Below are 27,642 nucleotides of genomic sequence, written 5' to 3'. Positions count from 1 at the left end.
CCATCAGCCTTTCATTTTTTGTCTGATCCTGTGCCCTGGTAGCTGACAACAGAGCTCCCATTGCCTTTGGTGGATTTGCCAGGAGAGTAGAAAAGAGATGCCAAGGATTTTAGGTCTACTTTTGGTTTTACAACATCTTTCAGTGGATGATGAGGCTGAATATGCTGCAGTGTTCACTGTAGCTAAGTCTAGGCTGAAGGGACACCTGTCCCCTGTGTTCTCTCACACTATAAGTGCTCAAGCTGCTCTGCCCAAAGTATCTCTCCTTTCCCATTAAATGCTTCTCCCAGTCCTGCCTTGAGCAAACCCTTCGAGGTGCTCCCTTTTTCCCTGAAGGAGCTGGAGATGGGATGGGAGCCTGGCAGGCTGCTGCTTTGAGGGAGTTGGGGCAGCTGTGTGTCTGCTTGGCAGAGACTGCACTGCCAGCAGCCCCCACCCTTTATCTCTGTACTGGGTTGTGAGTGAGAGTAGCTGAGCCATCTGGGTGGCACCTGCTTCCTGAGCAGCTTTCCCTGGACTCTCCTGGGAGAAGAGAGCAGGCCAGGTGGAAGTGCTTTACTGGCTGGATCTGGCACTTTGGCTGCTGGTCAGTACTGGTGTATACGAATGGCTGGCTGGCTTAGACCACAGTGCCCCACAGAGCAGTGTCCTGTCTCTGGAGGTAGCTGAGGACAGACATGTCAGGCAGGATACAAGAGCAGGTGTGGGATAGCCACGTATTTCTATTCCCCCCGCCTCCCAGGGCTCAGGGATGTCCTGCAACGGCAACCATGCCTCTGTGCTCCGAAGTCTTTTGTTAACTTTTCTCCTGTTGTCTTGTCTAATCACTTCTTGGAACTCTACAAGCTTTGGCAACAGCAACATCCTGTGGTAATCAATTTCCATAGTGTAATGGGTTAAAAAAAGGTACTTCCTCTTTTTTTTTTTTTTGTTTTAAACCTAACACCTGCTAATTTCATTTGAGTCTCCTAGCTCTGGTGTTGTGACAGGCTTAATCCCCCTGCACCTAATCTGTGGTGTTCTTCATTACACAGACCTCTGCATAGGTCTCTTCTCATTATTAACTCTTCCTTTTAGGAAAGCTGCTCCTTGCCAGGTTCTACAGGCCTTGCAAATGGTTTTAGCCTCACTGATACAGAGAATGATTGATGCTTTAAATATTCATCAGGTGTTGCAACATCTCTCCTAAACACAGTCTTCTTTTTCTCTTTAGCAATTTAATCTCATTGTATTCCAGGTGGCATCAGTTGCAAGTCTGTTCCTGTCTTGAGCTTACTGCTGGCAGATTACAAATACATAACAATCACACAGAATGTTTTACAGATATGACTCAATATGAACACCTATGTGATCTGTCTCTATGGTAGTTAATTTCTCCTACATTTACCTGATCCTTGGTCAAAATAACTCAATTAACATGAAAAAATAACCTTTTTTTGTATTTTTAATATGTGAAATAACTTCAAAGATGAACATACAGAAAGTTGTGATTTCATGCAGTATCCAAGTTTAGTGTCCTCTGTGTTTTAAATCAATAAAATATACAGGCCTGTAAGCAATAGGGAGAGGGAGACTTGCTAAGTTACTGGTTATGAAAGGTGAATAAAAATACAGGGACCTACAGAACTGTAGCCGAGCTTACTTGGTGGGGGAAGGGAGCTGAGCTTTTGACTGGCTCCTTCTCTTCTGCTTGAAACTGCTGCTCAGTCCCTAAAGTTGCCAGCTTGTCTATTTGATGGCTTGGCAGGGCTCTGCCGGGAAATGTGCAAATTGCAGCTTGTGGGAACAGGGGAAAAACACAGAAACAAGACTAATGTGGAAGAGGAGTATCTAACCTCACAAAATCAGTTTTTAACCTGGAACTGCCAGGCCTGGTTAAGGAGAAGGATTGGTTTCTTGTAACTTTAATCACATTTGAAGTAGTTAGCCTATTAAGCCTTGTTTATTCCATGATTCTATTAGCAGCTTTGATCCATGTCTGCAGCTCTTCCCCACATTAGGGGATGTATAATGTGTGGCTGCACAAAAAGAAACAGGAGGAAACCTTTTGCCTGCCCCTGTGATAAAATAGCTGCCTTGTGTGCAGTTCAGGGAGGCTGATGAAGCACTGCCCTATCCTGAGCATACATTCTCCTGGGAAAATGACAGCAATCTCTGGGAAAGAGGGTCGACAGAGGAAGTAAACATTGCATGGCTGGATATGGCAGTCACACCTCTTAAATAACCATCCTGGAAGAACTAATCTCAGTAAGCCAGTGGTTAGTAAAACAGTGGTATTCTGGGTTTGGTTGGGCCAGAAATACTGCAGGAACAGGAATATATAAGATATTTTGATACTTCTGCTGTCCCTTTCAGTCAAAGCCTGGCAGAGCGGAGGCATGGGAATCTGCAAAAGAAACCAGACTGAACTTTTGATCTTAAAAAAAAAAAAAAGAAAAAGAAAAAAAATCATGTCACTTTCTTAATCCAAACCCACAGGCTTCAACTTTATGAGGACACTCATGTTTTTCCTTTTTTCTGTGGTTAGACACCCATGATAGAATTGAAGAGTTATGCTTGTGCTAGACAAGCTACAATTTAATACCCATTAAATACTCTGTAGATGGTTATAAAAAGTACTCTGGATTCAAATTGCCTTGTTTCATGGTGAATATATTTATTTTCATTTTCCTTCAATCACTCAACAGTCTGATGTCTTTTACAGCTATGCAAATGACTGTTTTGCTGTTTCCCTCAAAGTTTTGCCAGAGACAGGCAATTCAACTGCCAGCCATTCCTCCTGTTTAATGCAAGTACTGAGACATAAGCACAGGTCTGGAGTAGTTGCAGTTCCTCTACCAGAGTGTGCTCTAACTTGCAGAGCAGATTCGGTTGTGCCAACTTGAACACCTCCTTGACACTGGAGATCAAGAACAGGTTTTATGGGGTAAGAGCTGTATCAGAACCAGGATTCTCTTCCATGTGTCCTTCTGACAAAGAGCTAACATACAATTTCATAGTTAATGAAGAAACATTTTGTAATTGGGCTTCAAAGTGGCTAGGAGCTGATTCTGACACCCAGGAGTCTGCAGTTCTGCTTCTCAGTTGTCTCACTTGTAATGGGGGTGTATAATACCTATCACCCAAAGGTACAAAGTCTTTACTGATTAAAGCCCTTAGCCTGAGGCTGCTACTCTCCCTCTTGGGTTCTGTCCCATCTACAACTCCCACAAAGTTGTGAGTCTGCTGACGAGAAAAATCAAGTCTTATGTCTTGGGAAGCAGTCCACAGTACTGTCTATCTCTTCTGTCAACAAATTCAAGAATGACCTTAAAGCTCTAGGCATTCATCTCTCTGTTGTCCTTCAGATCTTTGCTGTGCTTACTCCTTGCTCTCCTTTTTTTCCTTGTGCCATTTTCATGATGCTTCTATTTTTTATCTCCAGCAGCCAGTTCTTGTTTTTGTTGTTGGTGTTTTGGTTTTTTTTGTTTTGGTTTTGGTTTATTTTTGTTTTGGTGGGATTTTTTTTGGGGGGGAGGGGGGTGGGGGGGGTGGTGGTGGTTTCTTTTGTTTTTTCTTTGCTTATTACTCCTGAGCTCTAGATTCACAGGTGACATTAAAAGCCTGGCAAATAACACATTAAGTTGACAAAGAAAAGCTGGATCCATGAGACCAGAGTGGATATAATAGTATCAGAATATAGACAGAAAGCCTACTTCATCTAATTCTTTCCTTAAAGCAAGAATTAACCCAAAGTAGACCCTTCAACCCCAGCAGATGTTAATTTGTTCTTAAAAGGCTGTACTGAGTCTACTCTACTCACAAAATTCCTGTGTGGTCCAGCCTTTCCTGCCCTCATGACTGGAGTTTTTTGGTAGTACTGTTCATACAAAGAAAATTGTGCTTCATTTTAGTTGACTTGAACAACTGATCACCATCTGCTTTACAACACTTCTTTTCTACATCTATGATGATTTTCCATCTGCTGTACTCCTACCTAGATCATGTCTGTATTCAAAAGATGTTGTAGAGAATATTGATGTACTTTTCCTTGCAAAAGCAGCATTATAAAAAATCTTTAGCAAGCAGCTGCCACTGTGTGCATTGGTGAGGATGTTGGGTGTGTAGGTGGTGGAAGTGGACATGAAAGTGTCTAATATTTGCAGTGTTTCTGTGTATGTATTTATCTCTGAGGACCCAACAGAAAAATATTTTTTGAATAATGTTTCCTTGTAAAAAAATCTAATTCAAAGAAGTAGTTGTCTAGATCTGAATTTGGTCGATGCTTCATCTCTTGAAAGATTTTGTCCCTATATTGTGTAAGAATTGGTCAATTTTGCTATGGCTGTATTGACATGTAACACCTCACCTTCAGAAAACAAGTCTACTGTCATAAAGTTGATGATATGCTCATACTAAATCTGATTGTAAAAAAACATCACATTGTTTTGGGAATGCAACTGGATAAAGACCTGGGCAGCCTGGTCTAGTCCTATGCCTGACTTCAATTTGGGTAGAAGGTTAGATTAGAGACACTCAAAGTCTCTTCCAGCCTGAACAAGTCTAATCTTGTGGTGCTGTGACTTTCAGACATGAAACCAGGACATAGACAAATAAAACATAAAAGCAAAGTTTTCTAAAAGCAAGTTTAGTAAACATTTCCTGAGTCAGAGCTCTTCACTTCTAGCACTCATTTTCTTCTGTGGAATTAGTCAGAAGAGCAATCCACTACAGATTTTCCCCCAAATACAAATCCGATTGATACTCATGATATTAGTCTTAAAATAACATTTAATTTGTCTTAAGTCCCTAAATAAGTCCTTGTGTCTTCTTGGTGTTCTTTACTTCTGGTGTACTTTGGCTTCCTCAGAAGTGCAACAGATCTTCTGCCTTCCTGCCTGAGTTTCTGGTTCTCTCAGAGTCTACATTTCCAGTTGTTGTGTGGGTGCAAAGGTATAGGAGCTGAAGTGCAATCATTTGATATATCCTAACAGACACAACTCTGTTTGCCAGCAGTTTACCAGGGAGTCTGGAGGAGCTGAGAGGACCATTCACTGCATTCTGTCTCCCATCACTATGATTTGCTGTGAGTGTAGTGGATTTTGGGGAGGGGACATCAGCAAATGAAAACAACTTGCAGGGCAAATATCTGAAATGGGCTAATGTGGAAATTCATCCACCTGGTGCAGGTTTTCTTCATGCTTTCCATTCACTACCTGATCTCTCAAAAAGCTGGTTGCTGCTGAGCATCTCTCGCATTGGCTTGCGAGCTCCCTCTCCAGTGATACACTTACCAGGAGGGCAGCTGGATGCTTTGTCATCCTCAAAAGAGTCAGACAGACATGGTTCCAGTTAGGATGCACCATTTTGTAGAGAGCACCAAGCAGAGTCATGTTACCAAGCTTCTGTTTCTGCTCAATAGTAAAAGCTTCTGGACTCTCTTTTGCTCTATTTGGTTCTACTTCAAAAAGCTGAATTGTGTCTGTGTGTGCCCATACAAGCATATAAAACCTATTCTGTAACCACTCTGTGCTGAATGCAAACATTTGTCATTCTGTTTTTTGTATATGTGGGCCAGTTGGCAAGTTTGTCACAGCAATTTAACAATCAAAAGTGGTAATGCCTAAACATTGGTCTGTTTTCAGAAGTATACTTAAAATGAATGTGTCTTCCAGGGCCAGGTGCTGATTCCCCTAAGGAGTACTCAAGCAGTTCTTTACTGCTCTTGAAAGTCTGTTTTAGGCAATAGTAGAGTTGACACCTTTTGAGTAAAGGCACCATCATCTGGACTCAAGTGAGTATTAAATAGATGTAAAAGATAATGTCTCAGCTGGTATGTTCCCTATGTGTATATGCTTGTTTATGTTTTTTTAAGAATAAAATTATGAATGTTCTAGTTACAGATGTCATTTTTAATAATCTTTTATTTTTTTACCCAATATTAAAAAGAAACTTTGTCTATAATGCACAGGAAAAATGCCTAAGATTTGTTAGATTTGAAATCTGAAACATTGATTTTTCAATCTTGTGATAGAAAACTGTCTTCTGCAACACAAAATCTGAGGCTTGGGGTATGATATTCCTTAAATTCTAACCAAAATTTCCCTCTGCAAATTTGGCTTATTAATTCTGCAACTGTATCCCTTCCTCCTCCTCGGCAATTCTTTCCTCTCCATGTGTGAGCCATGAGCTGTTATGGATGATGAAAAAGTGGAATATAGAGGTGGGTTTGCCAAATACTAGGTTGAATGTTTCCCTTCAATTCAGAGTTTGAACTTTATGGAGAACAGGAGAACCCTGAAGTCTTGCAGCCTGTAGTTTTCTGTTGTTAGCAACACTGAGTGGAATGTATTTTCTTATCTGTCTGCAGTCTGAAATGTAATCCTTTAAATGTATGAGGACTTTTTCCTTCTGTCTTGCTTTAGAAGTGTAGCTTTCCTTATAAATCTCATCCACTGTACAATTAAGTGCTCTCTGTTTATGGTGTATGTACAAGGCAAAAGATTAATTTTCTAATGGACCATGGAAAATCCTCACAGAAAGCATCTCCCTTCTTTACAAAAGAATGTAATGTGCAGGACCAAACTTGTCAGCTCTCACTTATTTCAGTTGAGACTTGTTCACTTTCAAACAGCTTTTTGCAGCACACTGCCACTCTCCAGAAAGGAGAAAATTTCTCAGTGTGATTCAGTGAGTCTTCTCACTCATTTAACTGCCAGCACATAAGAATTCCTGTCTCGTGAACAGAGGCAACAGGAAGGTGCTGTTTGTGAGTCCTCTCAGCTTTGTGAGCTTTTCAACATGAGGGATTGTCAGAGAAAATTCTTTTCTAAGAGAAAGAGTCTCTGCTCCGAGCCAGCAGAACCTTCTTCATTTTCTGCTATGGTGATAAACATTGTGTTCCAGCTGTAAAATAAGTATATTTGTGAGAAAACAACCCCATAGTAGTGAAGGTCTGTAGCAGGCTGAGGTCAGAAAAAAAGATGGGTTATTTTGCCTTTGTTAATCCTGCATATTCTTTGCTGTCAATGAATGATGTCTTTCAAGGGAAAAGTACTCAACTCTTTATGCGTGCACCTAAGTATTTAACAGGAAAGAAAATATTTATCTATATAGTCCCTATTGTGTCTAAAAGAATTTGGGTAGGGTCCAATTCACCACCCAAAGAACCAAGCAATGAAATAAAAATTTGGTCTAGGATAATAACGTACATAACATGATATAAAGTACTATAAAAGTTTGTTCAATAATGATGATAGTAAAAGAAAGCATAAAAGAGAAGGCAAAAGGAAGGTAGTTTTACAGAGCAATTGAACCAGAGGCCAGGAAGCCTTTTATGGCTCCTAGTATCTCAGTCAAACACCCTCAATGTTACTGGCAATTCAGAAATGTGGCCTGTGTTACCCAAACATAATGCTCTACAGTGCCTGTGACCTGAGGCAGACAGTTTTACAACAGAGCTCTTACTCAACAAGGTCAGGCTCAGGAATTTGTGCGGACAACAGTTTTGTCAGCAACCATCTGCACTGATTTTGGCTGGGGTAGAGTTAACTTTCTTCACAGTGGCTGCTATGGTGCTATTTTGGATTTGTGCTGAACAAAGTCTTGATAATATAGAAATGTTTTTGTTATTGCTGAGCAGGGCTTGCACAGAGCCAAGGCCATTTCTGCTTTCCATAAGGCCACAATATTGAGGAAGCTGGAGGTACTTGGGAGGTTGGGAGGTTGGGAGGAATCATAGCCAGAACAGGTGATCCAAACTGACCAAAGGGATATTCCAGACCATGTGGCACCATGCTCAATAGATAAACTGGGAGGAAAAGAAAGAGGAAAGGAAGGATGTTTGATGGCATTTGTCACATTGACACGTGACGGGGCCCTGCTCTCCTGGAGATGGCTGAACACCTGCCTGCTCATTGGAAGCAGTGAGTTAATTCTTCAGTTTTGCTTTTCTTCTGTGCATGGCTTTTGTCTTCCCTGTAAACTGCCTGTATCTCAACCCATGGATTTTCCAGCTATTACCCTTTAAATTCTCTCCCCCAATCCCACTGGTGGGGGAGCGAGTGAGCAGCTGCATGGAGCTTGGCTGCTGGCTGGGGTGCAATCACAATGCCATCTCAGGACTGCAAGCTGTGGAAGGGTGTACAAAATTCCAGTTTGAGAGTGTCCTCACCTGCCATCCGCTGCATAAAGGTTGGACCTCTCTTCCACACAGATGACAATTACAGTTTGCAATAGCTCTTGGTTCTACTCTCTTGCCCTTTTTCTTGACCTTCTGTTATCTACAAAGAAATGCACATGTGTTCCTGAACTCTATGCTGATCTGATAAAGTAAGTCTAAGTGCTTTCTTCTCTCATCCTACTGCTTCCATACTGAAGTCTGTAGCAAGATCTGTCAAGCAGTGGCTGGCTTCAAATATTTTTTCCCTTTCACCAGTTAACTGGTTGTCTATGCTTCCCATTCCAGTGAGAACTGTGATTTTGTTGGTTGTTTTTAACTAATAACCACAAGCTTTACTGAGAAGAATATAGCCTGAAAGCATTTAAAGAACTGTGTGTATGGTCACAAATACAACAGGCATCATCTTCCCTGTGAAAAGGATCTCATACCCTGATGTAGAAGCTGGGAATTTGTTCCATCATATTGAGAAATTACTCAAACCAAAACTTCAGCCATCTGTACTACCAGAAACATAATCAATCCTAGCCAGTAAATCGTAGCATCTCAATGTTTTGAGGAACACAGACTCTTCAGAATGTTAAAACACTGTTGAATATTTACAGTGGGATAGGATTTGTAAGGCCTCTCATGATTAACTCTTTCTATTTAAATAGCTGATAAACTGCAGTGTGAGGAGTTATGATGTGAATTGGGTGGTTACGTTTTAAACAGGTTCCTACACTTTTTGCAGTTGGAGCTTTTATATCTGAGCTATAACCCACACAGGAGCAGGACTATAAACTCTTGTTTCACAGTTCAGATGTGATGGATACCTGTACTCATATGTGCTTTCTTTTATTTTTGATCATGTTGCAGACCACCTGTTTGGGTGATTTTTCTGAGCTACAGCTAAGTATTTTTCTTCACAGCAGATTTTTCTCTTTTATCCAATTCTTAGTTTTCCACTTGTCAAATAACTTCTTAGATAAATAGGCATGATTTTTTTTTCCTAGTTTGCCTGCTAATCTCTGTTAGGTAACAATAAAATGCAGCAGTTACAAAAAACAGACATTGATAGGCATGCAGCATCCCAGATCAGAAAGAGTGCATTCTTTTTGCTGGCTGGAAAACACAAGTACAAAGCCCTCCATGTTCTCTCCATTATTTTGACTTCTACATCCCAGATAAAGGTACAGGAATGGCTTGGCTCATTCCAGCACTGCTCACTCTAGCATCAGCTTTCTGTGATGCTGCAGATGCAGGGCATCCACTCTTCCTCCATACAAGACTGCCAGACACAAAAGGGCCTATCCCATGAATTCCTCAGCTGTGTATCTTCACCTGTAGATATGTCATCATGATAATGTTCACTGCCAGGACAAGTTAGAGCAATTTTACCCATCTTTAGAAGAAAAAGACACCCCTTACCTCTCAAGAAAACCACTTCAGGAAAGGCAGTGTAAAACTTCTATTGGAAGAATCAAACTGTGGTCTTCTGTAGAAGAGTTAACCTGAACCTAGGCATGGCTTACCAATGATAATTTACTAGTTTGGCTTTTGGTGGACAAAAGGAAATATCATTGCAGGGTCATCTTCTGTTGGAAAAGGCTCAGATGGTTTACAGGCCCTGCAATGAGAGCTTGGAGAAGTGTGCATGCCAAACAGGAGCACAGCACTCCTGATAAGCTCAGCATCTGGTCAGCAGCAGCTTGCCTTGAGTGTATTGGTGAACTTAGTTCAGCCTATTGTGTCAAACGTACAATGCAGTGCAATAGTCTCTTTCCACAGGTGAAGGACTGAAAGCACAGCAGATTTAACTCTCCTTCAGCCATACATATAGGGTTTCCTGCTGTGCAGTCACTGAAGTATGTGCTGGTAAACAGCTCTTGGTATGAAGACTTGCCTCCAGAGTAGGATTTTAAATTTCTTCTCCAGTACTGTGCATACTGTGTAGAATGAGACAAATTCCTAAATAAGTGAGCAAAGAAAGAGCAAAGCTACGCTCTGGGACTGGGGAATTAAGGAAAAACACAATCGTAGAAGGCTGTTTAAGAAGATGGCTAAGTTCCAGATAGGAAAGACAAACATGACAATATTTTGGTGTCTTTTGGTATAATAACTCAAATTTAAACTGCAATAGTACTACACTGTAAGAAGGGTTCTTGGCTTTGTTGTGCTTCTTGGAAACCTCAAACTGCTCAAAGCAGATTTGAGCACTGAATGACTGACATGAGGCTGCACATCTTAGTCCTCTGCTCTTGCAGGAAGCCACACTCTGTGGTCCCCTTCAGAAACACATTTGGTTCTGTCTTGAAGATACTGAAAATCTTGCTGTTGTTCCATGTACTGAGAGCTGCATCTCTGGACACTGGTGACTAGAAACCTTCTTCTGCTTCCCAGTGTGGTCACATCCATGGCTCCCTCTGCCTGTTTTTTCTACTGCCAGGATTGTCTGATAACTTCAGTGGTTCTCCCTCAGCTTTGTGCATTTATTCTCAGAGCTTGTATTAAGCTAGGCTAGCAGGCCTTGGTCTTTTACTCTTTCTTGCATGATAGTTCTTCTGTTCTCATGGTTGGTGCATGGACTTTTTGTATTTCCAATTTTATGTCTCATAAATATGAACTGTAAGAATACAGTGTACAATGTTCCTGTGGGTGTGCTATCAACACCTTCACATAGAGCACAAATGCTGTCTTTGTTCTGCTGGATTTTAATGCTAGCTCCAACAATATTGTACGTGACATGAGTCTACCCCCTCTGATTTTTCAGTTGATTCCATCTCATAACAGATATTAATTAAATACTCATTATTAGTTCATAAAATGTATGATTTTACACTTGTTTTTCTATGTCTTCAATTTGAAAGGACATCAAGGTCTCATTTCCTGCTGTCTTCAATGTCAGCTGTGTTAGGTAATAGCTAATTTTCGTGCATTCATTCATGGTCCTCCTTAATTTATTGGTAAATAATAAGAGATCAGTCCCTGAGGAATTCCCCTTGACTAACTAGTTCTCCTGAAGGGAAGTTGTGTTTTCCACCTGCAACCAGTACAACTCAAAGTAGCCAAACTCAGTTTGCAAGGGGACTGGGGAGCTGGGGCCAGAGTAGGAACTAGCCCGATGTGGGTCTGCCCAGGGAGGCTTGTGTGTGATGAACTTTGGGGGAGGCCATCCAGAGCTTCTCTCAGAGCAGCCAGAGATTGCACAGATGCAGAACCAGCATCTCCATAGCAAGTTCCTCCTGTCAAATAAAGCTCTTTCAACAGCTCTAAATCCCTTGATCACAGGGGCATTGACCACCTCACAGGAGAGACTGTTCCTTATGCTGGGGACTGCAGGAACACCAGGAGCACTGCTGGAGGGCATGCGCCTCACACCACAGGAATGTTTGACCTTTTTTTAAGTTTCCACAGAGGAAGGTAATCAGAACATATGCTGCTTTCTGCTGTTTGAGACCAAGCATTGCTACACTGTTCTTTCACACAAGAACCAAAACACATCAGGGGGCAAATATGCATGTTTGCCCTATTCTCATTTACCAAGAACAGAATAGTGCCAAAATAAACAAATGGCGAGGAGGTAGCAAAATTTAAAAATATTTATTGTAATCATCTGTGTGTTTTAAAGTATCAGTGATAAAGTTTACATGTGCATATAGGCTTCCCTTCCCATTCCCTTCCTATTTTCTTCTGTTTTTTGTAACAGTTGTCCTTGAAGGAAGCTACTACTATTATATGTGCATGAATAATTTTTTTACTCTGCCTAAAGAATTTTCATCTGTGTTAAAAACAAAAGAAGATAAGCATATCATATATCAAAATGAGGTCTTTCTGATTCATATATTATTTAATCCCACATTTAATCCCTCAGACCTGTTAGAGTTTGCTGTTAAACAAAGTTGTCCCATTTACAGTCCAGGACAAATTTGTTTGAAATACAATCCTAAACTTCATCCCAGACTGCCGGAAAACATCTATCCACATCTGAAGAGGATTAAATGCAAGCTCTCCAAAGCCCTGTCTATCCATCAGCAACCCTAAAAAGCCTATCACTATAGTGTCTAGACACTGAGATAACCCTCCTGATGGAAGCAGATGGTAAAGACATCCACATCATGGATTTCCATGAAAGATATAATGACACAAGGTTAAATTAACAGTCTCTTGGCACACATTTTCATAGGAGAAAGACACTACCATATTTAGATACACAGAACAGGAGGAAGTAAATAGTGATTTTTTAAATTCACTTAGACTGAAAATTCATGAACCTGAGCCTGGATTTTAGCAATAAATGAAGACCAGAAAAAGGAAAAAAAAGAGGAAGGAAAAAGCTTTGGCAGGGATTCCACAGCAAATTTACTTCTCCGGAAATGAAATCAAGGAATCCAAACAATCAAAAATGGATTAATAATCCTTGAAAGAAACATTATGGAAAAGTTTTTATTCTGGTGAAATAAGTCCTCCTCAACAGTAGATGTAAGAAATTTAAGATGCTCATTTAAGACTTAGTAAGAATAAGCTCTTCACCAGCCAAGATGTGCACATGGAATGATTAATAGACCTAAATCCTAAATATCCTGAAACTGCCTACTCAGTCAAGGTCTTGTTGACTCAAACAGTCTGACAGAGCACAGCTCTTGGGAATTCCATGTCCCCAGGCGAGCACAGTCCTTCAATCAGAATCGTCTCTAAATAAAGATCCGCAAAAAAATTATATTTTACTTTTTAATGTTTTCAAACCACTCTTTTTCCACTGATCCTGGATACCTGGTTGGCTTCATCCTCACCAACTTGAATGTACCGTTTCTCAATGGGGTGCCCATAGCAGCTTTGAATACAAAAAGTATCTGTGCAGTTGTACTGTGAGTGGGGCAGAGCCTTCTAGAATGAGGAAAACTGCATCTGATGCCCTTCAGGCCCTCCTAAGACTTCAATTTTAAGTAGCAGAGATCCAGGTTAAAATGGAGAAGAGTGGAGAAGAGCTTCTAGAGAATGGTGCAGCACTCACAGCGAGACAATCTGAACGAAAAAGCGTGATCTTTTTCTAGCCTCGCAAAATAGAAGTATATAGAGTGATGTGACTGCTTACTTAAATGTCTTAGGAGATGAGACTGTTACTTATTTTAAAATTAGGGACTATATTGACAATGAAAACAAGTAGAATGTAATTGTGGATTCATGTAGCCTCAAGAAGGCTACCATATTAAAAAAAACCTTGTTATCAGAGAGCATGTGGGTGTTGGAACCTACAAGTAGTAAAATGACCTGAAAGACCCAGACCAGTTTTATTTATTGATGAGAGTCTTGCTGGTATTGTGCCAATATTGTTAACTGACATATCACACTGAAATAATTATTATAATTTATTTTAAATTCATCTAAAAGTCAGTTGTGGAATGCAATATATAAATTAAATAAAATTAATTTCCCTGGAAATCCTCCCTTTGAACAACAGGGTATATAAAAACTGAATGTTAGGCATTATTAATTTGATGTAATATATTTTCAGGATACTTTGCTACATTACAGAAAAAGATGTTTTTGCTGCAGGTGGTACCTCTGATGTTAAAAGAGTCTACATGTCTAATAGTAGAGTGTCTAATAGCACTCTGCCTTGTCTGTTGGCAGAGGGAATTCAGAGACACAGACCCACAAAACAATTGCTCTCACCCCTTTTTCCTGTCTAGACTGACCTCCCCTACCCCTTCCTTTCAGCCAACACAATTCAGCTACGTTTTGTTTTGTTTCTCACCAATACAAACACATGTTTGGGTCATCCAAGATTAAGACAATCTCATACCTTATACCAGCTAGCTTTGAAATCATTGTGGGGCAAAATCTGATGGCTCAAATTCTTCCTTTGAGTGATATTGGCAGAAATAGAAATTAGTCAGAGGTTTACCTGAGCTCAAAGCCATGGTGCATTAAGCACTGTATGAACAACAGACAACCTCACTCCAATGAGTGAATAAGCTGAAAAAATCTCAGATGGACAAAATGGGTAAAATAAAACAAAAAGAAGAAATTATTTACTCAAGCCATGTGCCAGATGAAAAAATACCTGCGAAAGGAAGCAGGGGAAAGAACTCCCATATCTCAGCCTTACATTTAATAGTAATAGTACTTTGGATGTGCAATGACCTATGGACTGTGATTAAACAATCTATAGCTACATGCACAGACTCCTCAACAGCCTATATATGCAGGGACTAAAATAGTTCATTTCCCTTGCTAGCTAAACAAATACCAATAATTTATGAATTTATTTTAATTTTCACATTAGATTTTTAGAAAGCTGAAATTCAAAAAATTAAGTCCATCAATGTAAAAAATTAATTTAAAAACCTCTTTGAAATGATGTTATCTCAGCACTCTTTTAGTTTGCAAACTGCATAAAGAGCACCATTACAACAAAACAAAAAAAATAGTAACAAATGACTTCTTTTTCTTTATAAAATAGACTGTAATAGCTGAAAAGACAGTCAGTGGTTTTGGAGCTTTAAGATAAATTTAGAGAACAAAATTAAGATACTATAAAAGTGAATGCATTCGTACAGGAATCGCTGTCTCTTAGTTTGTGGAATAACTAAGGTGTCTGTTACTAGCACAGAAGTAGTATGGAAATAGAGCTAGCTTAGGCCAAAGGAAATAGAGTACCAAGGGGAAAAAAACCCTCCATATTAAATCTGGTGTCACGTTCAGAAAAGTCCAAATCAAAATAAAACTAAAAAAGAACTCATGGGACACTAGTGGAATGACTGAAAGTGTTTTCTGGATTCCTATGGGCCAGTTGTGTCTGTGTAAGACAGGAGTTTTTTCTGTGTTGAGAATCTGAGTGGTTACGTCTTCTGCAATCTTACTGTCACATGGATTTAGCCCTTTTGGTAAAATAGCAAATTTTTGCCTTTGTGTGGTTCTTGAGGAAGATATCTCATGATCTTTAAGGATGAAATAATGCAGGTAGAGAGGAATCTAACAACCCTCATGTGCACTAATGTGTGGCAGTTCTCTGAAAGGGAAGCCTGATACATTTTTTTTCTCTCAGAGGTAAAAAAGACAGTTACAAAGATCTGGAGATAGCAGAAGAAAGGGCGAGACAATCAAGGGAACACCCTTTCAAAGCATGCCAAATAGAAATATGCTATTTCAAAAGAGACATGTGGAAGGGAGGAGAGGAAGCAGCAGCGAGATGCGTCACAAATCAACAAAGGACAGACTTTGGAAATTTATTGCTTTCCCTAATGGCAGACACTCATCAGTCGTGGATTGGAAATGGCAGTAACTCACATCAGGAAACCATCTCTCCATCTGTGCAGTTAACACCGGTGTGTAAGGATGCAGGTACGTGACAGGAGCTTAATGGGTGGGACCAGCACCAAGTGGGGCTTGGAACAAAGAAAGACCTTATCATCTCTGGGGCTACTGAGACCACGCTTCTGTAATTGCTGCAGAAGTAGTCAAGTTCAGCATGTTCCTCACAGATGACTATGACAGACACCCAGGGAGAAAGGATGTGCAAACATGGTTTTGTGTTAAAGGAGAGCTGAGACACCAAGGGTGAGGAATACCATATGCAAGAGTGCACACTGCAGTGATATTATATATCCTTTCCCTTTTCAAGGGAACTGACGACACTGCGTAAAATGGGCTACAGCTTTTCTTAGTTTGTTCCCCTCTGGTCAACCTCCAACCAAACCATTTTTTCACAATATTATGATTATGTGATGCTTTCCTTAAGCAAGTTGCCCCTGGTAGATGCAGAAGAGCTTGCTTGCTCACACTTTCCTTCAGAGGTTGTGGCCTTGTAATGTTTGATAGCAACAACTGGCTCTGTTGGAAGCTGAACATTAGGGAGAATATTGGGTGAAAGTGGTGGGAAGGAAAGTGACCATGTCACCACTGACCTGACAAGAAGACAAAAAAATCCACAGCAAAACAAATTTCACTTCAGGTAGGAAGGAGGTAGGAAGGAGGAGGGGAGACTGTGGGACCTTGAGCAAACTGTGCTGACTGCCTTAGCAAATGGTGTTTGCTCTGCTATCATCTTTAGAAACATTCTTCATGGAAGATATAATGAGACTCACATCTCTATTTCTCTGCTTGTGGTGTACTAAGAAGATGGCAATATCAGACAGGGCTGAAATGGAAATGTGCTTTCCTAGCATATTGCTGGAAAGGGGGGTGAGTAAGAAGGGGGATGGGTGGTGGTGGAGAAGTGGAAGAGAAATCTTGTAAATGCTCTCCCAAAACTGTAAAATTTGTATGTAATTTGATCCTTTCTGAAGATTTTTCTAATATCTAAAGAGAGGGATAATCTTCAGCTCAGCATAAAATGTTTGAGGGGATTAGCTATCCTTCCGGGTCAGATGGATAGCGATAATTCACACTTCACAAGTCTCCCAGTAGCTAGTCTTTAATAACTTCAGTAACGTTAATAATTATCCTATAAAATTACCTGGCACTTGAACTGGCAATCAGTTTTACTGCCTGGAGGTGACTGTTAAACAATCTGTGTCTATTGGCAAGCAGCACTGCACGTACACCCTTGCAAACCCCTTCCCCCGTGATGGGTCTGTGAAATTGCAAGGCACATTTGACACACTCATTAGTTACTTTTTGTACCCTGCCAGTGTTCATCACCTCAGATACCAGAAGATATATGAAGTGTGTCTTTGCAGGCAACATCCACTCCAGCCTGGCACCATAAGCAGAAATAGGTCATTGGTACCTGTGACTTTGCCAACGGCAGATGAGGTCAAATGCCATAAACCTGGGCTTTAAACCACAGCCATAAGGAAGATATCCATCACTGCTACTTTAGGTATCTCTGCGCTATGCCCTGGTTCAAAACTTGCTATTGACATGTCGCAGTTGTGAGCATATGGTGTGTGTTGTTCAATCTTGATCACGTTGTCTCAGAAGCCAATGGCAGGAGCATGGGATGTGCAAGAGGAAGATAAGGTATTAACTAGGACAATTGTTTTATTTGAAAGGTTTGGATGTATTCCAAAAGAGACTGTAATTATTTGTGGTGGTGTGACTGATGCTGGTTTGCTTTATTAGCTGGGAAGACCATGATTTGATTTTGAATAAATTGGCCAATAACTGTTGCTCAAGCAGCTGTGGAATTCCCCACCCCTCCAGTGGCAAAACTTTGAATGCTGATAGCTCACACATTCCATAGGCTGAAATCTGAGCATGTTGATTTCCGATCTTCACTCTGGGATGGTTATTTCAATTCACCAGAGGCTCTTTCCACATTTGGCTTAATTCTGCAACATGAGATCTCTCAGCATCAGGGAATGCTTGGGGCTGACCTTGCAAAAGAGGAATCAAGTTGATAAGCCATCTCAGTTCTGGTGTTTGTGGCTTTCTTGCCAAATTCAAGATTTAGGGTCATCATTTCAATGAATTCAAAAGAGCAGAAAAGAAGAGAGAAGAGTTCCAGTGAACCTCATAATTTCTGAGCACCCAGTGGGAAAAATATGCCTGCAGGGAATATTATCTGATAGCGGCACAGACCCTTGTAAATTGTGACAAGAGGAAAGAATGAACTAGTTCTCAGAATATTTGTTGGATTTTATTGTTTTTGCTGTAGATTTACAAAGGGCCTATTTTATAACTTTGTTTTCAACCTGCAGGCAAATATATGTTGACATATGGCAAAAATGTGTGGCCCCATCCCTGTGCTCATGTAAACACAGGTCCAGAATTATAGACAAGGGATGAGCTATACCCTTAAGGTGTTGGCTGACTGGTGTTAAGATATTCCTCTGAGAAGACTTAAATATGAACAAGGTTCAAAACACATTTTAATCTGGAGCTGCATATCAAAAGAGAGTGATTTGAGGGACTCTGGATTCAAACATTTTCTTTTGATTTATTCTTAACTTTTAATATCAGATCATAAAAAGGACCCTGTCACCATGTCTTGGTGACATGAATAAGTAGGAATTAAACAATATTAGTCTACAAATTTGGCTAGCCTAAAAACCCTCTACAGGATTTCAGTGCTCAAGGATCCTAAAATTCAACTGGTACAACTAAACATTTAAGTATTTCCACTGTAATTCTTTGCATGTGTGAAGACAACCTCCTAGTTCAAGATTAGCCAAACTCGAGTCAGCAAAATAATATATACTTGCATCTGTGTGTAGAGACAGTTCTTGTTGAGAAAATTTGCATCTGAAATTATTTTCCTTTCTTTTATTCATTTAAACTGGATACTTTTTGTGGCAGCTGAAGATGCCTTTTAATGCTTCTCCTGACTACTACATTGTTGGTAGGAACATCTTTAACTAGCAAAAAAAGGTTTCTTCTTTTTGTGAAGAAGTGCTTGAGGGAGACTTTCAATGGTAAATTTGCAGTATAAATGTGCGTGGACATCAGCAGCCTGCAAGGGATCTACTTCAATAGTCTGCAGGATTATCGAACATGTAGGTTGGCCACTCTTTGTAGCTTTCTAGGTAATTGTGTGACCAAAGGAAAGCCCAAACTCTGTTCCTCTGTTGAGTTGTAACAGATGAAGAAGGATGTGCAAGCAAGCAACCAGGAAATTAATTACAAAACCTCCAGTTTGAAAAGACTCTTGCCCGAGTTTTTTCTGGGTCTTCATCAGAAACCTCAGAATTTATCAGTTTTGAGCCCTCCAAGACCTAAATATTATTCTGGCCTTATAGAAGAAAGGATAGTGCAAACCAAACCTAAAGGAAGTTTTACAATTTGGCTTTGTACAATCATATAATAGGTCAAGGCACAAGTTGTAATCATGGTTATTTCTTTCCAAGGGAACAAACCAACAGGGAGTTTGGCCCCTGAGCTGAAAGCACACCCAATGCATTCAGCAATCTTTAAAAAATGTATTGCTTGTTGCCCCTCACTACTTAATTAAAAGGAATGTCAGGCATTTCTGAAAAGACAGTGGGGGAGTTGTCAAATATAACAAAGAGAAAATCATTTCCAAAAGAAAGGAAGTCTATGTAAATTTTATTACCCATCTTCTTCTATACTAAACTACAGTTATGATAATTTTAAATTATTTTTCTATGGCATTTTAAAATGAAATGTGATTCTCTTGTTCATTCTCTGGCAATATGCCCTGAAATATTCCATTAAGTGTTTTCAATTACATGCCAGTCCCAATAGGATCTCAGTAAGAGGTTTTAAAATGATATTTATCTAGTACATTATCTAATGTAGTTTGAATTCTATCAATGTTGCAATAAATAAAAATAAATTAAGTAATACAAAAAGGGTCTTGTAGTTTTGAATCAATAGACTGGGTAGAAGCTGAGGAGATACACATATGTTCTCTTCTCCTTAAATAAAGGTTTCAGAACTTGGCACCAGAGCAAGTTTTTTTATCTCATTTTATCTCATTTCCACCACCTTGTATCAAAGACTATTTCAGGAATAAAAACAAAATGAAACCTAAACTACATTATTATTATTTCTGAAAGCATAGATGAGTGTATTTTTGAAACATATGGAGGTACATTATCTTCATTATGACACAAATTACTGCTCAAAGGCTGAGCTGGAAGCGGCTGCTGAGGCAGGCAACTAGGAGCATGCTTGAGTGCTTGGCCTTTCCTTGCAGCACCAGAGCAGAAGGGCGTGCACACACGTGTGCGCCTGTGTGTGCCTGTGTGTGCACATGCCAATGTGCTGGCCACTGGTGTGCCACCGAGGCAAGCTGGTCATGTTACTTGTTCCAGATAACTCATTGAACAAGTTTATCCCATTCTTGTAAACACTCAAGCAGGTACTTCATCTTACTGACATGAAGTCTCTTATTTCAGCAAAGGAAACCTCTGTATTGATGTAAATTTCTTTTCCTTCTTGTTCCAAACTTTTCATGACAACCACAGTGTTTTACTTGACCAGGTGTTTGGTTCCACTGATGTCTGGAAAGGAGGTGTGGGAGGGCTCATGCAATATCACATGGCATTACTTCTGCTCTCTCGCTTGATGGCTTGAACATTAAGCATCAGTAGGCATTCCCCTTAGGATTCTTAGTTTTAAATTCCCATTGTACTCTTGCATAGGAATGGTGGGAGCAAACAAGCCAATTCATTTTTAAATGGGACTTAACTCCTTGTAAATATAATTGTGTGATGTGGTGGTGTTAGGTATGTTGACTATACAGTCATTTCCTGGACCCGTGACTTATGTCTGCATCAGGATCTTAGGATCAATTTTCTCTTCTCTGTCTTTCTCATGGACTGACTGTGATCCTTCAAAGCCCATCTTCATAACCCTCTGTCCTGGAAGCCCCCTAGCCTTCACACTGAGAAGCTGTGAAAAATCATCACTGTTTTCATATTTGATGACAGGCTGGCTGTTGGGAAATGAAGGTAAAGAAAGGAGAGCTCCATCACTGTCCAATTTGCTTTGTTGCAAGCTTCTTAGCTTTGTGTCGTATTTTAACAAAGATTTATAACATGCTGACTGGCTAAGGCCTCAGGGTTGCTGGAAGGGTGGGAGGAGTGAACAAAAGCTGCTAATAAAAATGTAACATTACATTATGGTAATTAGCATGAAATGTGAAGATTTTTATAAATTGCTTATCTGTTTTAATTATTCTTCAGACATCTGTAATATTAATGCACAGATAAAGACGAGTTAATTGGAAAATAAATGAGAGATCTAAATGTATTTTTCCACTCTGTGTATATAAAGGGGAGCCTGGATATTAAATCTTGAACATTCAAATTCTTTTAGCTCTATTGCAGAAATGTACAAATTAATCAAACATTTAGTGTATAAAAAAAGCCTTGACAAAACCCAATTCTGATGGATTAACCAGTGAAGGAGTCCTAATACTGAGGAACCAGGACAGTTTGTTTCAATTTTTTTAAACAATTCCTTTGTCACCACCATCACCACTCACTCTAAGTAAGTTTTCCCTATGTGACATTTCCTTTATTTTTTTATACCTTCCAGAGACATGATTCTGCCATTCAGACAACAGCACGTGTCAAGCATGAACAAAATGACTATAGGATGACAGTGATTTCCCATTAAGTTTTCCCGGGAGCAACTACAAAGCCAAACTATAGGTGCGTCCCTGCTGTTTGCATATATTAATGTTATACACATACACACATACCTCATCTTTGAGGAGAAAATACAAAAACAATTAACTTTGTGGGTAACCAAAGAGATAAAATTGAAAAGATATGAGGAGAATAAAACCCAAGAAATGTAGAAGATAGAGAGATAAACATCTTTAAATCAAAAGTAGGACTTAGAGTTTCTGCTCTGCTGCAGTTTCATGTTTATTAAAAGGATTTATCCTGGAATCATCAAGACTGAGGCCACTAGCTGTTCATTTCTCCATCATTTATCTTTTTGATTTCCAAGTTATGGAGATTACAAAATCCAGTCATGCAAACCCCCTCCAAAGTGTTTTGCAGACTCCATGAAAAATACATTCAGCAAACAACACAGAGTTCACTCTTCCTTCTTTCCTACTTCCAGCCCTCCATCTCTCTAATTTTGTTTTGCACTATAATGAGCATACAGCTAATGTTAATCAGGCAATACCCCTCTCACATAAATGTGATTTGTGATTATTTCTTCTCTTTTTTTTGTAATTTATTTGGTTTGGTTTGGTTTTGTTTTTAGGGGTGGGGGTTTGTTTTCTTTATCCTGGTCAGGATTGGGAGGGTAATGTAGAGAAAATCCTCATAATAGCAGAGGGATTAATACCTAGATTATCGTATATGCTGGCATATGTGAAGCCCACTAACTGCAGGAAGCATAATTGCCAATCATTCACCTGCAACTTCTGCTTTTGAACTGACATATTCTTAAATTTCATTTGAGAAAATTGTTATCTTTCATGGGTCATTTTCAAGAAGCAGTCCAGTTACTGGTCTTAAACAACCAGTTATACATACCATATATGTATAGATACTGTATTTTGAACCAGTAATTTGGCACTGCTTAATGTTAAAATGTGTTTCTCTTGTGTTTCCCTACTTATGTGCCAGCTGTAACATGAACAGTTGCCTTCAGTGAGGCTAAGGTTTACTGCCTTCAACGTGCCTTGCTTTATGAGGCCCTATACACCAATAGAGATGTTTCCCTCTTGTCACCCTCAGCATGAGATTTCAATGGTTTCACCCCGTTTCACAGCTTGTTAGGTAGAGACAAGTGAGAGTACCAGCCAAGGCAGAGTGAGCTGGACGAGTTCACTGTGGGATCATGCCTGGCTCTTGTGGAGAGAGAGTACCTTGCTTGGCCTTGGAGGTGGAACAGGAGAACATGAAGAAGAATGTGTTTGGGAAAGACTCACTCCTTTACTGCAAAATCAGGGGCTGCCAAATGACAAACATGATTTCAGGTGCTTGAGCTTAGAATTTATGGCATTGTGCCAATTTAAGTAGCAGAAATTTTGGATTTTATTTGTCAAGCACCAAGTTCTGGTTATTTTTATTATCATTTTCTTTTTGCTTGATACAGTCACTTATGTTGCAAATTAATCTGAGAGATGAGTTGAATGAGAGGTGCTGACCATGTCTTTAATTTCAAAATAATGAAAGATTTATGATGGATACTAATGTAGAATAATAAAACCAAATTTACAGGTTTTATGTAGAGGGTTTTCTTATTTCTATTACACGTATTAAATCCTAATGGATGTGTTTTATAGATGTTATTTGTGTAGCAACTTTTTTCCTGTAACAAATGGCAAACTCCTTACAGGGATGATTCCCCCAAAATGAAATCTGGTAAAAGAGTTGCTTACTAAAAGGATCTTAATTTACCTTCATTTTCCAGTGTTGTATGAAACAGGCCACTTTACATTCCAGGTAAGTATAATAATTGTCCACATCTTATAGGGGACTTGGAAATTATGTGAAGGAGTGGACATACCTCCTTCCAGTTTTCTGCTACCTGTCTGCTTGGATACCTCCTGAGGGTGAGATGCAAGTGTGACTGGAGCCCCATGACAGAAATGTAGTTTGATTCATGACAAGGGGCTGCTTCAGACACTTGGGAACCTGTATGGTAAGGCGCCTGTCTGTAGGTGAAAAGACATGATATGAGACCTTCTGTTTGAACTTCTCCCCTGTGCTGAGTTTTGCATAGGAAGAAACCAGACCAATAATAGATGCCCACAAAAATTCCATATACATCTTGTTTCAGCCTGTGGATGGAGGCAACACATGGAGGCAATCTGGCTTTTCCCAGTCCACTTGACACTAGACTTGGAAAGTGGGCAGTGATCAAGGCAGCAGGGTAGAAAGAGAACCCCTCATCTGTGGTAGATTTGTATGCTGAACACATCCACAGGCACCATTTTTCTGACAGATGAATGTGGTTTAATAGACAGTGCAAAATGGAAGATTCTGTATGTGCAGACCTATGCAGCAGGGGAGACACATTTTAAATATTGCTAATAATTTATATCCAAGGAATCTGAGCAAGAAAACAAAATTAAGATTACAATTTAATGAAATAAAATTACCTAGCTAGATATTTGAATAAAAAATGCTAATTAAGTGGGAGGTTTGAGCAGTGGCTTATGAAAGTCTATTCTTCCTTTTTCCATATGGCTACTTTTGGTTTGCCTGTCTGCTTTTTGCAGGGTTAGCCTAATTATTTTTATCCCCTAGTGCAAAATATTGTAAATGCACACAGAGGATGCAGCATAAGCCATGTGTGTATGTTTGCTTATGCATAGAAATGTACATGAATCCACTCATGTATACATATGTATGAACTCTTTATTTTTGTGTTTATGTGGATACATATACACATGCGCTCAGTATATCCAATATCTTAAGCCACTCAAGATTTAATTTAAGCACACATGTTTTCCAGAATGATTCCTTCAGCTATCAGCCGCAGCAGTAAGCCTTCTTCTCCATGCACTATTCTGATAAAGCTGCCCTGCCATCACTGACATGAAATCTCAGCAAGCTGATGGGTAGATCTTGTTTCAGATATGCATTTTGATGAGCCTTCAGTACAAATCCAATCTGGGTTGCAAGCTAGCTGATGCATGGCTGGCCTTCTGTTCCTTATTTAACAGAACCATATTTTTCCTCATTCCATATACTGAATTCTGTTTAAGGACCTCTGTTCAGACTAAATTTGAAAACAAAATATACTTCAGCTGATATGAGGAATCTGTACACAAGAGCAAGTGAAAAGAAAGAGCAGCACACGTTTTCGGCCATAATTTAGTACACAGATGGCAACGATAGGAGGTGTTGGTTGCAAGAAATGAGTTGTTTAGGAAGATTCGCTCAGCTGAATTTTGATTTTCTTTCCAGCAGACCTCCTCACTTGGTATTGTTTATGCAAATATACCCTCTTTTCAAAAAGCGTCTGGCTTCAGAAAAGGCCTGGCAGTGGAGCACAAAAGCGAAGTTGTACAGCAGCTACCAGACCTGAAAAGACAGGCTGAATGGAGCAATGGATGCAATATGCAGTCGGCCAGACAAACAGAAGAACCATTCTTTTCTGGGTAGCAGTGGTGTGTGGAGAAGGCAGCCTATCCCAGAGGGAGGAAGAAAAGGCCTTGAGGTGGGGGTAACTGCCCTGATCCTATAGAAAAAAATAAAAGGCTAAAGGGACCAGAGCCAAGGATTATTGATGCAACTACAGTTAAGACATAAAACTGCTTTAATCCATTTTTAGGACCTCTTGTGGCACTGCAAACTTTGCCAAGACAAATTAATTGGAAATGTATGTTGCTTGTAGGTAGGAAACACGACAATGAAAAAAGTAGAAAAAATTTTTGCAATACAGCAACTTTCCAACCCCTAGGAAAGAATGAAGATTTTATTTTTTGCTGTTAGCTTTAGCAGATAAGTGCACTGAAATTGTTTTCTAATAGCAAAAATTTAGCTGAGATGAATTCTCTGTACAGCGCTGCAAATACATACTGTCACATATGGGCAGAGAGAGCAAAGGAGCACTAGTACAAGGATGTTGCATTGCACAATATGCACATAATAGGAAATACTGATTTCTTAATGCAATATAAACATATATATGCACTTCTCATCCGTGTTTTAGTTCTTCTTGTAATGTAAAAGCTTGCTATAACCCAACCATTATACAGTGAAAAACGATTTAGTTATAGATGACACTATACTCTAACTTCAGCATTAACTGCTTATTTGATAAAAATGCTATTGTCATTGTCCACTGTCTTTGTAAATCTCCTTAAATATTTGAGATAATGCTTTAGAACGCATACCTTCCACCAAGATTTTAAGCAAAAAAATGTTAGTTTTCTAATAGATTCACATTTTGTTTATATTTTTTAAGTGCTGCATATAAGTCCAGCAGGTATGTTTAGCACACAAATCACATACGACCTCAGAAACTTCCAGTGTCATGTTGTATGCCAACTGCAAATTCATCTGCAGATGCACTTACCTATTTTGCTTGGTGTTTTCAAAGGGTTTAATATGTTATGAAGGAACCATCAGCTCTGTTAAGTGAAATTTTTTGTGTCAGGTCATTTCTATACTTAATATATGAATAATGTATTTGTAATTTCGGTATTTTTTGATGCTTGGTTTTTAAGTGAAAGAGCAAGTCTAGAATAGTTGTTTTAAAGGCCAGCGATAGCATGAACAGCACAGAGAAAGCATCTTGAATTGCAGTTTTGCAAAATCTGGTCATTAATTCAACCTTATATTTTATTCTTTTTATGCCAGCAAATCTGAAAACAGAATACAAGAGAGAATGGCATCATCTGCATTTCAGTGGCCTGCCTTCCATATAAAAGCTATCTTCTTATCTCTCCTTTTTGTCCCCCTACAAGAAGTATAGCAGAGACAAGGGTTTTTTTGGAGGGTTTTGCTGTTTGAGTGAGGGGTTATATGCCATCTGCCGTCACCTTGTAGTTTGCATATCAATAAAAAAATTAATAAACTAATTTCAGGCATATATGATACAGTTAATGTGGTAGGTCCATTGTTAGGAGAGAAATAGTATATTCTTATCAGTGGCTTTAAACAGCTATTCATCATTTCTAAAGCACAATTATTTGGAATCTATTAAGCTAGAATTCATAATACCCCTGCATACTGAATTTTAAATAGAAATCTGTATTTAGATGAAGGAATACATTAGTATAAGTCATTAGAACACTGAAAATCCATGACTTGTTCATTTTTCGCTTCTTTTTTTTTCTTTTCTTTTTCAGAGAATATGAAGTATCAATGATCTGAACATTTAAAGAAAAATCCTGAGTGTGTCCTTTTATGGGAAAGTTTGGATAACAGCATGTTTAACCCTATATTCATTTTGTCTCAGATGTTGCAAATTACTGCCGAGAAAATAAACTATCCAAGGAAAAATATTTCAGTGAGCATACAGGAGGCAAAAAGCTAGCTAGCTAGCCAGACAGAGAGATAGATGGGTGCATTTGGATCTAGCTGATGGGCAGCTAGGATAAAGGACTTGGTTTCGAAATATTTCCTTGAGATAGGAAAAAAAAACATCAAAGGGCAAGGGCAGGGAATAGATATTTCTTGTTAATTTTTTTCTAGTGGATATCTCATTTTATCATATTGGTTATGCAAAATTGTTTTTACAAAGCTGATTATCAATGCATTAAAAAAATTTACTAAAAATAGAATAGAAATTGATAATAGGACTGGAGAATAGAAACTGTTTATCATCTCAGTGAATGGCAATGAATCTTCTACCAGGAGGCCCACAAACAAGTACAGCAAGGCAAAAATCCATGTCCCAGTAGAGATAAATAAATAAACTAAAAATTGCCATGTTATACTACACATATTTTTACAGTACACCTGGTTTAAAGATAAGAAAACACAGCATATAGGTAATTTACATCTGCTTTGGAACGGTGTGAGAATCATTTACTCCAGCAAATACACTGGTAAACATCACAGGGAGATGTGCAACACACACGTGCACACCTTATGTTGGTGCACTAGCACATGTGAATTTGCTCACGCACATTTTACATCAGGAAATGCCCTGTCAAGAGGCTCAGTCTACTGGATTGGATATATAGTAAACAATTAACCAATAGCATGAGAATAGGAACCTCATATCTGCTGCTTTTTAGGATCCTGAGACTGGTTAATGTGGAGCCTCAATAAAATGACTGCATGGAAGGGAATGTCATGCTTCAGCCTGATGCTTTATTATATTTGCAAGGATGATGTTAACATTCTGTTTCTGTAGAAAGAGAAAGAAATTACACACAAACAGGGAGGTATTACACAGGATTTCTGGGTGCCTTGTTGCAACACTGTGGATGGGTGGAGAGGACAGAAGACGCATATTTCATGCCATGGGTGGGCACCATACTCTGCAGACCTCCCACAAGGAGGTCTTCAGCTTCCCCACAGGACTAAAAAGCTGCGAGCCCTTGGGACCATTTTAGAGCAGAGGGTGGAATGGGCTGAAACTGAGGAGAACATTTTATTTTCCCTGAGAAAACCAAGCAGTTAATTTATTACAAACTTGTTTTTTTATTGCCTTGTTAATAT

General features: G+C 39.3%; 1 long non-coding RNA gene across 2 annotated transcripts in view; it reads left to right on the top strand.

Annotated features, from left to right (window-relative positions):
- Positions 1-27,261, top strand: part of LOC121347822 — a 47,122-nt gene extending 19,861 nt beyond the window's left edge. The window contains exons 1-5 of one of the 2 annotated variants that reach the window (XR_005954283.1): positions 20,386-20,499; positions 21,089-21,204; positions 22,931-22,962; positions 24,433-24,685; positions 26,322-27,261. This is a non-coding gene — a long non-coding RNA (uncharacterized LOC121347822). Of the gene's footprint in view, positions 1-20,385; positions 20,500-21,088; positions 21,205-22,930; positions 22,963-24,432; positions 24,686-26,321 lie in introns of those variants that run through there. The other variant, XR_005954284.1, reaches the window with a different exon arrangement.
- The last annotated feature ends 381 nt before the right edge of the window (positions 27,262-27,642 follow it).

The sequence above is a fragment of the Onychostruthus taczanowskii genome, unplaced genomic scaffold (genome assembly GCF_017590055.1).
Source record: "Onychostruthus taczanowskii isolate IOZ18803 unplaced genomic scaffold, ASM1759005v1 scaffold94, whole genome shotgun sequence".
Classification (NCBI taxonomy): Eukaryota; Metazoa; Chordata; class Aves; order Passeriformes; family Passeridae; genus Onychostruthus; species Onychostruthus taczanowskii.
Note: the sequence above shows the minus strand (reverse complement) of the source record. Positions and strands in the feature narration are given on the sequence as shown.